The sequence below is a fragment of the Gorilla gorilla genome, chromosome 22 (genome assembly GCF_029281585.2).
Source record: "Gorilla gorilla gorilla isolate KB3781 chromosome 22, NHGRI_mGorGor1-v2.1_pri, whole genome shotgun sequence".
NCBI lineage: Eukaryota > Metazoa > Chordata > Mammalia > Primates > Hominidae > Gorilla > Gorilla gorilla.
Genome location: NC_073246.2, coordinates 33,511,309 through 33,525,099, shown reverse-complemented (window position 1 = coordinate 33,525,099; position 13,791 = coordinate 33,511,309). Strand labels below are relative to the sequence as shown.

The following is a 13,791-nucleotide window of genomic DNA, read 5'->3' as shown; positions in this document are numbered from 1 at the left end:
ATGAAGAGCAAAGCTGAAGGCATCACACTTCCTGATTACAAAATATTTTACAAAACTACAGAAATGAAAACAATATGGTACTGACAGCCATATAGACCAGTGGAACACAATAGAGAGAGACTTAACAGAATCTGCAAATAATGGTCAACTGATCTTTGACAGGGATGCCAAGAATACATAATGACAAAAGTCTCCTCAACAAATAGTGTCGGGAAAACTCGATATTCACATGGAAAAGAATGAAATCGCAGCCTTAATTTACACTATCCCAAAAATCAACTAAAAATGGATTAAAGACTTAAATATTAGACCTAAACTATAAAACTCGTAGAAGAACACATAGGGGAAATCTTCATGCTATTAGTCTTGGCAGCGATTTCATGGCTATGACACCAAAAGCACAGGCAACAAAAGCAGAAATAAATAAGTGGTTCTACACCAAACTAAAAAAATTCTGCAAAGCAAAGGAAATAATCAACAGAGTAAAAAAGGCAATCTACAGGGTGGAGAAATGTTGGCAGACCATACATCTGATAAGGGGATAATTTCCAAAATACATAGGGACTACCTACAACTTGATAGCAAAAAAAATAATGATAACCCAATTTTAAAATGGGCTAAAGACTTGAATAGACAGTTCTCCAAAGAAGCCATCCAAATGCCCAACAGAAAGACACTCTGTCACTAATTGTGTAAGGCTATTCTTGCACTACTATAAAGAAATCCTAAGACTGGGTTATATATAAGAAAAGGGTTTTAATTGGCTCACGGTTCTGGAGGCTGTACAGGAAGCATAGCAGTTTCTGCTTCTGGGGAGGGCCCAGGAAGCTTCCAATCATGGCAGAAGACAAAGAGGGAGCAGGCACATCACAAGGCAAGAATGGGAGCAAGAGTGGGAGAGATTCGGGGGAGGTGCCACATACTTTTTTTTTTTTTTTTTTTTGACAAGGTCTTGCTCTGTCACCCAGGCTGGAGTGCAGTGGCACGATCTCAGCTCACTGCAGCCTTGACTTCCCTGGCTCAAGCAATCTTCCCACCTCAGCCTCTCCAGTAGCTAGGCCCACAGGCATGCACCACCACACCCAGCTAATTTTTGTATTTTTTGTAGAGATTGGGTTTCACCATGTTGCCCAGGCTGGTCTCAAACTCCTGGGCTCAAGAGATCCACCACCCCAGCCTCCCAAAGCCACACAACCAGATCCTGTGAGACCTCATTTATTATTTTGAAGATAGCACCAAGCCATGAAGGATCCACCCTTATAACCCAAACACCTCCCACTAGGCCCCACCTCCAGCATTGGGGATTACAATTCAACCTGAGATTTGAGTGGGGACAAATATCCAAACTATATCACTAACCATCAAAGAAATGCAAATCCAAACCACAATGAGATATCACCTTACACCTGTCAGGATGGCTATTATCAGACAAAAGACAAAAAGCTCTGGTGAGGATATGAAGAAACTGGAATCCTCTTACGCTGTAGATGGGAATGCAAAATGGTGCAACCGCTATGAGAAATAGCATAGAGGTTCCTCAAAAAATTAAAGATAGGGCCGGGCGCAGTGGCTCATGCCTGTAATTCCAGCACTTTGGGAGGCCAGGGTGGGCGAATCACCTGAGGTCAGGAGTTCCATACCAGCCTGACCAACATGGTGAAACCCCATCTCTACTAAAAATACAAAAAAAAAAAAAAAAAAAAAAAAAATTAGCTCGGGGCATGCCTGTAATCCTAGCTACTCAGAAGGCTGAGGCAGGAGAATCGATTGAACCCAGGAGGTGGGGGTTGCAGTGAGCCGAGATCGTGCCATTGCACATCAGCCTGGGCAACAAGAGCGAGACTCCTTCTAAAAAAAAAAATTAATTAATTAATTAATTAAAAATAGAACTATCATATGACCCAGCAATTCAACTTATGGGTATTGATCCAAAAGGATTGAAACTGGAATCTCCAAGAGTTATTAACACTGCCATATTCATTGCAGAATTATTCATAATAGCCAAGATGCAGAAACAGCCCAACTGTCCATTAGCGAATGAGTGGATAAAGAAAATGTGGAATACACATGCAGTGGAATATTATTATTCAGCCTTAGAAAAGAAGAAACTTCTGCAATATGAGACTACATGGATGAACTTTGAGACATTATGCTAAGTGAAATAAGCCAGTCACAGAAGAACAAATACTGCATGATTCCACTTAAAATTAGTGTCTAAAATAGGCCAATTCATGGAATACAAAAGTGAAACGGTAGTTGCCAGGGGCTGGGGAAAGATCAATGGAAAGTTTCTTTTTTCTTTTTTTTTTGAGACAGAGTCTTGCTATCTCACCCAGGCTGGAGTGCAGTGGTGTGATCTTGGCTCACTTCAAGCTCAGCCTCTCAGGTTCAAGTGATCCTCCCGCCTCAGCCTCCCGAGTAGCTGGGATTACAGGTGCGCACCACCACACCTGGCTAATTTTTGTATTTTTAGTAGAGATGGGGTTTCACCATGTTGGCCAGGCTGGTCTCAAACTCCTGACCTCAGGTGATCCACCTGCCTCGGCCTCCCAAAGTGCTAGGATTACAGGCACGAGCCACTATGCCCGGCCTCAATGGAAAGTTTCTAATCAACAGGCATAAAGTGTCAGTTAAGCAAGATGAATGAGCCCTAGAGACCTGCTGTACAACACTGTACTTATATTTAGCAATACTGTATTGTACACTTGAAAACATATTAAGAGGGTAGCTTTCATGTTAAGTATTCTTACCACAATAAAGTTATTCTTTTTTTTAAGTGTGCCACAAATTGAGGAGTATGATTAAATCTACCTTTGGAACCCGAGTTCCAAAATGAAATAAAATAAATCCAACATAAAAATTTTAAATGCTTTAACTATTAAAAATACTATTAAGGCAAATTTTACAAGAGGTAAGATTCAGTTATCATGGAGACTAAGTTAAGATTTTCAGTTCCTAGAGAATTTTTTCCTCCAGAACTGAAAGCTAGCTCACAGGGGTATCTTTTGTCCATTTGTTTTTTGAGACAAGGTCTCACTCTGTCTCCCAGGCTGGAGTGCAGTGGCATGGTCTCAGCTCACTGCCTCCCAGACTTAAAGGAACTTCCCACCTCAGTCTTCCAAGTAGCTGGGACTACAGGCGCACACTACCATGCCCAGCTAATTTTTGTATTTTTTGTAGAGACAAGGTCTTGCCATGTTGCCCAGGCAGGTCTCGAGCTCCTGGGCTTAAGTGATCCACCCGCCTTGGCCTCTCAAAGTGCTAGGATTACAGGCATGAGCCACCGCATCTGGCCTTTTGTCAAATTTAACCTTGCCTGTCTTGTTCATTATTAAACCTCCAGTCCAGGCATAGTGCCAGCACAGAGTCAACTCTAATAAATATTTGATGAATAAGTCCATATCAAAACAAAATGCAAGCTGCTTCCATTCTGTAATTCCGCATTTTGCTAATGAAAGGATATTTGAGTCATAGAAATCAGCAAAGTAGGTAGTATTTGTTGTTCATTCATGGAGATGATAGGTGAGAACCTCAGATTTTAGGCTTGGCCAAGATCTCAGTCTGTTAAAACTGGACAAAGATGGAAAGTTTCTAATTGAGTAGGCATGGAAGCCAGAGATGCTAGCAAAGTCCCTTTAGGGCAGCCAGAATGACCCTTATGAAGGGCAGTCATAATTTTGATCATGTCACGTTCATGCTGGAGAAAGAGCGAGCCAACTATGAAATGGCCACTGGGACAAATATGGTCTTATGGGGTCAATCTACGGACCCCTAGATTTGAAAGAGCATAACAGACTCTTGTCTGAGGATGTCAGCTGAAGCCTCAAACCGAGAATATAAGTGACAAGTGACAAGCCGCTGACATTTCAAAGTGAGGAGTAAAGGCAACCCCACATAACTTGCTAAGAGGTGGCAGGACCAATTCTCTGACCTGGAACCCATTCCTTTCCTGCAGGCTGTCAAGGGGAAAGGGAGGATCCATAGGCACATCAGAGCAATCCTTTCTGTGAAGAGTGTGGTTAGCTTGTGGGGAAGGGGTGATTTTCCACCCCACCCCTCCAACTCAAGGCAAGTAACTCTGCTTCCAAAGAAGTCCACCTGGAGTGTGGGTGTTGCCTGCCAGTAAGGGAGAAACCCTGGATGCCAGGGTCAAGCCTGAGGAAGTCCAGGAGATGGCTAGCGGAAGGCAGGCCTGCGAGGGGGAGTTATGGGAAGGAGAAGGACTTGTACATTTTATTTTTGCTCTCTGTTCTTTGTCTTCTTCTTCTTCTTTTGAGATGAAGTTTCGCTCTTGTTGCCCAGGCTGGAGTGCAATGGTGCAGTCTCAGCTCACTGCAACCTCCACCTCCTGGGTTCAAGCAATTTTTCTACCTCAGCCTCCCAAGTAGCTGGGATTACAGGCGCCTGCCACCATGCCCAGGTAATCATTTTTGCTCTTTTTTCTATTTAATTGTTTTTCTTAATTGTGAATATGTATTACTTTTGTAATTTTTTTTTTTTTTGAGATGGAGTCTCACTCTGTCACCCAGGCTGGAGTGCAGTGGCACAATCTTGGCTCACTGCAACCTCTATCTCCCAAGTTCAAGCGATTCTCCTGCCTCAGCCTCCCAAGTTGCTGGGATTACAGGTATGTACCACCATGCCCGGCTAATTTTGTATTTTTAGTAGAGATGGGGTTTCTCTATTTGTCAGGCTGGTCTCAAACTCCTGACCTCAGGTGATCCACCCACCTCGGCCTCCCAAACTGCTGGGATTACAGGCATGAGCCACCACGCCTGGCCGAAGCTAGTTATATTTATATTCAATTTGAAAGACACTTTGGGCCGAGCGTGGTGGCTCACACCTGTAATCCCAGCACTTTGGGAGGCCAAAGAGGGTGGATCACAAGGTCAGGAGTTCGAGACCATCCTGGCCAATATGGTGAAACTCCGTCTCTACTAAAAATACAAAAATTAGCTTGGCATGGTGGTGCACACCTGTAATTCCAGCTACTCGGGAGGCTAAGGCAGGAGAATCGCTTGAACCCGGGAGGTGGAGATTGCAGTGAGCCGAGATCATGCCACTGCACTGCAGCCTGGCCAGAGAGTGAGACTCAGTCTCAAACAAACAAACAAAGGAAAAAAAGAAAGACACTTTGGCCCCTTATTTAGGAGAGAAAGGCTCAGAGATGTGAAGTTAATGCTTCCCACACTTCAATGTGCATAAAACCACCTGAAGATCTTGCTAATAGTGCAGGCTCTGATTCGGTAAATCTGGAAATTCTGCATTTCCAACAAGTTCCCAGGGGACATGGATACTGCTGGCCCAGGTACCACATTTGGAGTAACAAGAGTTCAGTGACTTGCCCAAGGCTGCCCAGCCAGGACTAGAATTCGGATCTCCTGCCTCCCAAAACAAGATGAACTTACTCTTGCCTTTTTCTCTGCTTATGTTGACCACCAGCTGGAAATCAGAACCATGTAGATGGTGACAAGCCACCTGCATCGTCTTCTGTGCTGGCTATTTCCATGTTGATGTGGGAAAGTGTTTATATTTAAAACAATGATGTGTGATTCTGTGAAATCTCAGCCATCCACAGAGTTGTGTTTCCCCTTAAGTAGTTACATAACCTGTTATGCAACAGCTGCGTGAGATAATGCCATTTGTCCTTTGCAAGAAGGAGTTTGCTAGGAAAGAGTCCTCCAAGTAGTAAAGGCTTCCTCCCTTCCAAGACCTGGGGCTACAGAAAGCACCTGCTTATCCCACCGAGCAATCTGCTTGGGCCATGTCAAGAACCTCTGATGTGTGGCTGCACACCACCTTCTTTTTTTCTTTTTTTTTGAGATAGAGTCTCACTCTGTCGCCCAGGCTAGAGTGCAGTGGGACAATCTCAGCTCACTGCAAACTCCGCCTCCCGGATTCAAGTGATTATCCTGCCTCAGCCTTCTGAGTAGCTGGGACTACAGGCGTGCGCCATTACGCTCGGCTAATTTTCTTTCTTCTTCTTCTTCTTTTTTTTTTTTTTTTTTTTTTTGAGATGTTATCTTGCTTTGTCGCCCAGGCTGGAGTGCAGTGGCGCAATCTCGGCTCATTGCATGCAAACTCCACCTCCCGGGTTCACGCCATTCTCCTGCCTCAGCCTCCCAAGTAGCTGGGACTACAGGCGCCTGCCACCACGCCCAGCTAATTTTTTGTATTTTTAGTACAGACGGGGTTTCACTGTGTTAGCAAGGATGGTCTCGATCTCCTGACCTCGTGATCCGCCCGCCTCAGCCTCCCAAAATGCTGGGATTACAGGCATGAGCCACCATGCCCAGCCCCCCCGCCTTTTTTTTTTTTTTTGAGGTGGAGTCTCACTTTGTCACCCAGGCTGGAGTGCAATGGCATGATCTTGGCTCACTACAACCTCCGCCTCCCGGGTTCAAGCAATTCTCTTGCCTCAGCCTCCTAAGTAGCTGGGATTACAGGCGCCCACCACCACGCCCAGCTAATTTTTGTATTTTCAGTAGAGACGGGGTTTCACCATGTTGGTCAGGCTGGTCTTGAACTCCTGACCTCAGGCGCTCCACCCGTCTTGGCCTCCTGAAGTGCTGGGATTACATGCCTGAGCCACCGCACCCGGCCTGAACACTACCTTTTAAGGTGCTTCATGCCAACTCTATGGCAATACTCTGCACACATCATCACACTGAACCCTCACAATCTCCCTGAATGGGAGGGTTCTCATACCCTTTTACAGATGAGGAAACTGAGGCTCCACATCATTAATATTTGCCTAAGGTCACACACCTAGAATTCAGTGCTTTGTCTCTGATGCCAGAGTCCTCACTTGTCCCCACCCCACTATACTGGAAATGATACGGCTCACCAAGTTAGGGGCAAGTCTTAGAGAAAGCTTTGGGAGGCTTTCTGATGGGTTTCAGTAGAGCCACCCAAGACCCAGTTCTTTTGCCAGCCTCTCCCTTAGTGGTGAGGATTGTAGCTTTCTTAATTTTCCTAAAAGTGAAATGTGTTATTATTTCAAACACTCCTTCCACTGGCTGTGTAAACTCCATCCTTAGCCAGTTTGCTTAGTCTAGTTGGTTCCACATGTTCTAGGGCAAGTCCAGACTTCCTTAATCACTTCAAGGGATTTTTCCCCAACAGAAGCTGTTAACATTACTGGCTCATTCTTGTCTTTCGGCTCTTTGTTTAAATGTCACCTTCTTAAAACAACCATTCCTGACATAGCTAAGAATGCCCACCCACTCTTCCGCTATCAGACACTCAATTTCACTCCTTCGTAAGCAATAGTCACTGTCGGATAATTTCCTGTTCATTTTTACCATCTGTGTCTCATCACCACTCCAAACAATGCTTCACTTCTCTTTATTTTACTCTTGTGCCTAAAATAAGACCCATCAAGGCTTTGCTACCCAAGTTTTGAGTTTGGGACTTATTTAGCTTTTGTCTACGGCATAAAGAAATAAAACAGCTGCTTGTAGCCCAGGCTTCCTATCCAAGAAGGCGGGAGGAGACTGGAAATCCTGAAAAAGACCAATGGGGTGTGGAGGGAAACCAGAGCGAAGAGAAATATCTCCCCTCCTTGTTGAAGACAGCCCAGTCGGTGTAGAGAAGGCAGCAGGGGACAAAGCAGAAAAAGCTTTCTTTCCTCAGTCCAAACTCCCTAGCCCTCCCTCCCCACCTTGCCCCTGCACCCTCCACCTTCCCACTGCCCCATTCTCCCGCTGCACCACAGGGGGGCCTCACTCAGGCACCCCTGCAGGCTAAACTCAGTTAGTTTTGTAGGAAGCCCTGCCCTTGTGGAAAAATGCCTGGTATTTGTTCTGTGCCACCCTCTGCCCATATTTGTCTTCTTCTCCCCTCCTCCCTCCCTAAATAGCACGCGTTGGCCCCATCCCTGTTGAACTTTGTCCTATTGGCACTGGAGTATCTTTCCAACCACCACAGCAGTCCCGTGGCAAAGATTTACAAAGTGAATCAAGAGGTGAACTTACACCAACTGCACAAATTGAAAGCCAATTCTTATTGTAATCTTACCTCACTGGGAAATGTAATTTGATAGAATAGGTTTGTTGAAGGCTGGAGTGCAATGGCACGATCTCGGCTCACTGCAACCTCTACCTCCCGGGTTCAAGCGATTCTCCTGCCTCAGCGTCCCGAGTAGGTGGGATTACAGACATGCACCACCACACCTGGCTAATTTTGTATTTTTAGTAGAGACGGGGTTTCGCCATGTTGGTTAGGCTGGTCTGAAACTCCCGACCTTAGGTCGGGATCCACCTGCCTCAGCCTCCCAAAGTGCTGGGATTACAGGCATGAGCCACCGCACCTGGTTGAGATCGGATGTTTTTAAAAAAGGGGAGTTTCCCTGCACAAGCTTCTCTCTCTTTGCTTGCTGCCATTGCACGTAAGATGTGACCTGCTCCTCCTTGCCTTCTGCCGTGATTATGAGGCCTCCCCAGCCATGTGGAACTAACACTTCAGTTCTGGAAGATCGAGATGAAGATAAGTCCCCAAAGAAAAATACTCCTTGGCAGATAAGTAATGGAACATCATTTGTGATCATCTCCAGAAAGAGGCCATCAGAAGGAAACTATCAAAAAGAAAAAGACTTGTATATTCAATATTTTAACCAGTGGTCTGAATCAGATCAGTTGGAATTTGTGGAACATCTTATTTCACGAATGTGTCATTATCAGCATGGACGTATCAACTCTTACCTGAAGCCCATGTTGCAGCAAGACTTTACTACTGCTTTACCCGAGCAAGGCTTAGATCACATAGCAGAAAACATTCTTTTGTACCTGGTTACCAGGTCTCTGTGTGCAGCAGAGCTGGTATGTAAAGGATGGCAGGGATTGATCTCAGAATGAATGCTTTGGAAGAAGCTGATTGAATGAATGGTATACACTGATCCCCTATGGAAAGGACTTTCAGAAAGAAGAGGGTGGGATCAGTACCTGTTTCAAAACAGACCCACATCTAGCCCTCCAAATTCATTTTATAGGTCATTATACCCAAACATTATCCAGGATATAGAGACTATAGAATCCACCTAGCGGTGTGGCCGCCACAGCTTGCAGAGGATTCAGTACCACTCTGAAAATAGTAAAGGTGTCTATGGTTTACAGTACAATGATGAAAAAATTATCAGTGGCCTACAAGATAATTATATTAAGATTTGGGATAAAACCAGCCTCGAATGTTTGAAAGTGTTAATGACCACACAGGCTCTGTCCTCTGTCTGCAGTAGGATGAGCGTGTCATTGTAACTGGCTCTTCGGATTCTACGGTGAGAGTGTGGGAAGTGAACACGGGTGAAGTTCTTAACACATTAATCCACCACAATGAGGATGTACTGCACTTACGCTTCAGCAGTGGACTGATGGTGACCTGTTCAAGGACCGCTCCATTGCTGTGTGGGACATGGCTTCTGCGACCGATATCACTTTACGCGGTGTCCTGGTTGGCCACTGAGCTGCTGTCAACGTAGTAGACTTTGACGAGAAATACATCGTGTCTGCCTCTGGTGACAGGACCATCAAAGTCTGGAGCATGAGCACCTGTGAATTTGCTCGTACTCTTAATGGGCACAAGCGAGTCTTGTCTCCAGTACAGGGATGGGCTGGTTGTTAGTGGATCATCAGATCATACCATTAGGCTCTTGGATATTGAATGTGGCTCCTGTTTAAGAGTCCTAGAGGGACATGAAGAATTGGTCCGATGCATCCAGTTTGATAACAAGAGGATGGTCAGCAGGGCCTATGATGGGAAAATTAAAGTTTAGGACTTGCAAGCCGCTCTTGACCCTCGAGCCCCAGCAAGCACATTGTGTTTGCGCACACTGGTGGAACATTCTGGACATGTGTTTTGCCTACAGTTTGATGAGTTTCAAATCGTCAGCAGCTCCCATGATGACACTATTTTGATTTGTGATTTCTTAAATGTGCCTCCCAGTGCCCAGAATGAGACCCATTCCCCCTCCAGAACATACACTTACATCTCTAGATAACAGTCTGCACTTTCACCCGTTTCCAGGTTTTCTAGTCTTGAACTACTGGCTACGTGGCTACCAATGCCTAAGGGAGTTCGTTCACAGCTGAGTTATGAAGCTGGAATTGGTTCTAGACGCTGGGTAGATGCAAAGCAGCCTAACTCTTCAAGTCCCGACATTTCTCACCTCTGATTCCGGCTCTACTTTGAGAAGGAGACCTTAGCTTCACTGACTTGAAAGTAGCACAGAAGCCCATTTCCTTCCCTCATTAGTGAAAAAATCTAATGTTTCAAATGTAAACTGATCATAGAAAAGGAACATAGAATCTGTTTTACAGAAGTAAATTGACACCAAGAGAAGTCTTGGCCTCTAATTTATATTGCTTTGCACTTTGGTTTGATACTAAGAAACAGCATTCTTCTTCAGTGAAATTTTGGATGCCAAACACCTACTCAGAATGTCCACGGCTTTCATTTTCAAAAGTTAACATTCTCCTTTTGACCGTCCAAGTCATTATGAATTTTGACTTGCTGTATTAGGAACATGTTGGACAATGGAAAAATCTCTCTGGGTCGTTTTAGTAATATGTTTTGGATTATACTTCCTTTCTGTACCAATTTCTTTTAATTTAAAGAACTGTAAGTCAGTTGGCCGAGCGCAGTGGCTCACCCCTGTAATCCCAGCACTTTGGAAGGCCAAGGCGGGTGGATCACGAGGTCAGGAGATTGAGACCATCCTGGCTAACACGGTGAAACCCCGTCTCTACTAAAAATACAAAAAATTAGCCGGATGTGGTGGTGGGCGCCTCTAGTCCCAGCTACTTGGGAGGCTGAGGCAGGAGAATGGCCAGAACTCTGGAGGTGGAGGTTGCAGTGAGTCAAGATTGCACCACTGCACTCCAGCCTGAGCGACAGAGCGAGACTCCGTCTCAAAAAAAAAAAAAAGAACTATAAGTCAGTTATTATCTCCCAACATAACTCTTTTATTTTATTTTTAATTTTTTTAAATTATATTTTAAGTTCTGGAGTACATGTGCAGAACGTGCAGTTTTGTTACATAGGTATACACGTGCCATGGGGGTTAGCCCTTTTATTAACTGTTCTCTGTCCCACAACCATCTCCTGATATTTGGTAGAGTAACACCTTTATATGTGTGCTTGCCTCCTAATTTAAAATACTGTATTCACATGTAGATATAATGTACATAACAGTTTAACTTCAAAGTTGCTGGGGTCAGGGCCCCCTGCACTTGAGACACTAATACAGAGTGTGTTCGCGCTTAGCCATGGACTGGACTCAAGAACCTGATACCAGGGTTGATGTGGATTACCTGGAACCCTTCCTGCAGTATTCCTACAGTGTTTTTATTTTGTTGTCATTGTGTGTGTGGTTTGTGTGTGTTTTTAATGAGAATCTTGTTTTAAAATGTAATTTCTAAAGTTGAACATGAATGTTTTATTTGTTGTACAGTATATATTATACAATAGAGAGGTAACTTAAACATTTTTGTTCTTATTCTTTTTCTCATAAGTACTCCTGAGTACTAGTGGTCACTTCCCGTAGTATTCATTTGGCTTCACTGTCAAAAATCATTATTCTGTGCAGTTGTGGCCCTGGGAAGGGGAAATAATAAGGCCCTATTGACGGGCTGTCCTGGCTCTGGAATTCATGCATCCTGTCCTTGCCAAGGTTCTGGCAGGACCCGCTGGTGTGTTGGAGCCTGCAGGTCAGGTCAGGCTGGTTCAGAGGCCCATGCTGAGGGGAGGGCACTCCTAAGTGGTGTAAAGCCTCAAGTCCATGAATCCCACCCCAGTCATCTCTGGTGTCACCTGCTGCTGCGGCCTCAGCAGGTTCTCAAAGCTCCCAAGTACTCCCGAGTACACAGCCCAAATGTGTAAATGGCACTGTCTCCCTGACGGTGCATGGAAAGGACGTTGGTATCTGGCACTATCACCCTGACGGTGCATGGAAAGGACATTGGCATCCAATTGGCACTCCTTCTCCCTTATTCAATATTAGGTTTGATTTGCCCTTTGCCATTGTTTCCAAAGATCAAGGAATGTCAATAACTTTTTTTTTTTTTTTGAGACAGAGTCTCGCATTGTAGCCCGGGCTGGAGTGCAGTGGCGCAATCTCAGATCACTGCAACCTCCTCGCCTCCAGGTTCAAGTGATTCTCCTGCCTCAGCCTCCCAAGTAGCTGGGACTACAGGCACGTGCCACCACACCCGGCTAATTTTTGCATTTTTAGTAGAGACGGGGTTTCACTATATTGACCGAACTGGTCTCGAACTCCTGACCTTGTGATCCGCCTGCCTCGGGCTCCCAAAGTGCTGGGATTACAGGTGTGAGCCACTGTGCCCGGCCATCAATAGCATTTTGAAGGACCAATAAACAGTCTCCTATAAATTAAACCTCTTCCCGTGGAAGCATGCTCTACTACTAAAGGGAAGGTCCCTGGGCTCCGATTTGTCCTTTGCATTGAGAACGGTGTGGGGATCAATATGTGTGTATGTGATTTATCGAGTTGGCTTTGCTTTTTTAGTTTTTCTTAAAAAAAATCCTTCCTTCCCATGTTACTAAATTAATTTATGTTTTTGAGAAGTTGAGTCTCAAAGCATAAACAATAAACCTCCATTCATAAGGCAGATGTTGTAAGCTTGATGGTGGTTGTGAAAGTGATTTAGCTTTGACCTCTTTTCATCCTACAACTTCGATATCAAACTGGTCAGAAAAGCCCAGGGGGAAGGTAGGGGCAGAGAAGGAGGCAATTCGGAATGAATGAATAGATTTTTTGTTGTTTTTGCATGTTTAATATAGAAGTCCCCCTTGTTCCTTGGGAGATCATGGCCTTTGAATATGTACACAACCTTTGAATTGTTCCTACTAAATTATAGCAAGGGACTTTGGCACCCAAGGAATTCTGACTTTCTGGGATTATAATAGTAAATTCCCAGCCATACTCTGGACTTTATTTTGCTAACCATAATTGAGCAAATGTAAATTACTGCTATATTAATGTTTTAAAGCACTGGGATAGTCTAACTTGTAGTTAATTATGTTTGCCAATTATTTGTTTGAAATAAATTTGTGTCTGAACAGCTATTGAAACTGTTCAATTGTACAGATATTATTCATGACAGCTTTGTACTGTGGAATGTGCTTAATCAAAAACAAAAAAGTTTGAAAAAAAAAGAGGTTTGCTGAACTTTCAGATTCCTTTTTTGTTGTTGTTAACTATTTGCCACCCAAGCTGGAAATCAGCGCCACCTAGGGGTCCTCGATGTTATAATCAGAGAACAAGACTGAGGCCGGCTGGCCCTGATGCGAGCCATGAGCAAGCTCCAATGAGCCCCTTTCTTCCACATTTGATGAGTAGAGGAAAATATTGGGGGTGAATTTTCAATAACCTGAATTGATTGCACTTTTTCTTGTAGACTAGCCGTCATTAAATCCACTTACGCGCTCCCCTGTGCCCCTCTCTTTCCTTCTGGAATGTTCAGTGCCTGTTTCCAGTCCCATTTTTCAGTCGGATGGGATTGCCCTTCATTACAGTTTTGTGGGTTATGAGTTATGAGCTCTTCCTCTGTGAGGGCCAGCAGGGCACCCCCACTCTCCTGTAACAAGGAAAGGGTGTTGTGTAGTAAAGAATTTTAAGCTTACTTGAAGTGAGATCTGGGCTTTGCTCTTGGCTCTTGGGAGGTGATCTCTAAGCCCTTAGATGTCCTGCTGGATAATAGCACTGTGTTTACCTGGAGGCCATGGGCCATGCCAAACAGACACAACATGTTAGACCAATGTGATTTATGGTGGGAG

At 44.6% G+C, this 13,791-nt stretch overlaps 1 pseudogene; it reads left to right on the top strand.

Moving 5' to 3' along the window:
- The first annotated feature begins 7,801 nt into the window (after positions 1–7,801).
- Positions 7,802–10,264, top strand: LOC101126775 (F-box/WD repeat-containing protein 11-like; annotated as a pseudogene).
- Positions 10,265–13,791: the final 3,527 nt, after the last annotated feature.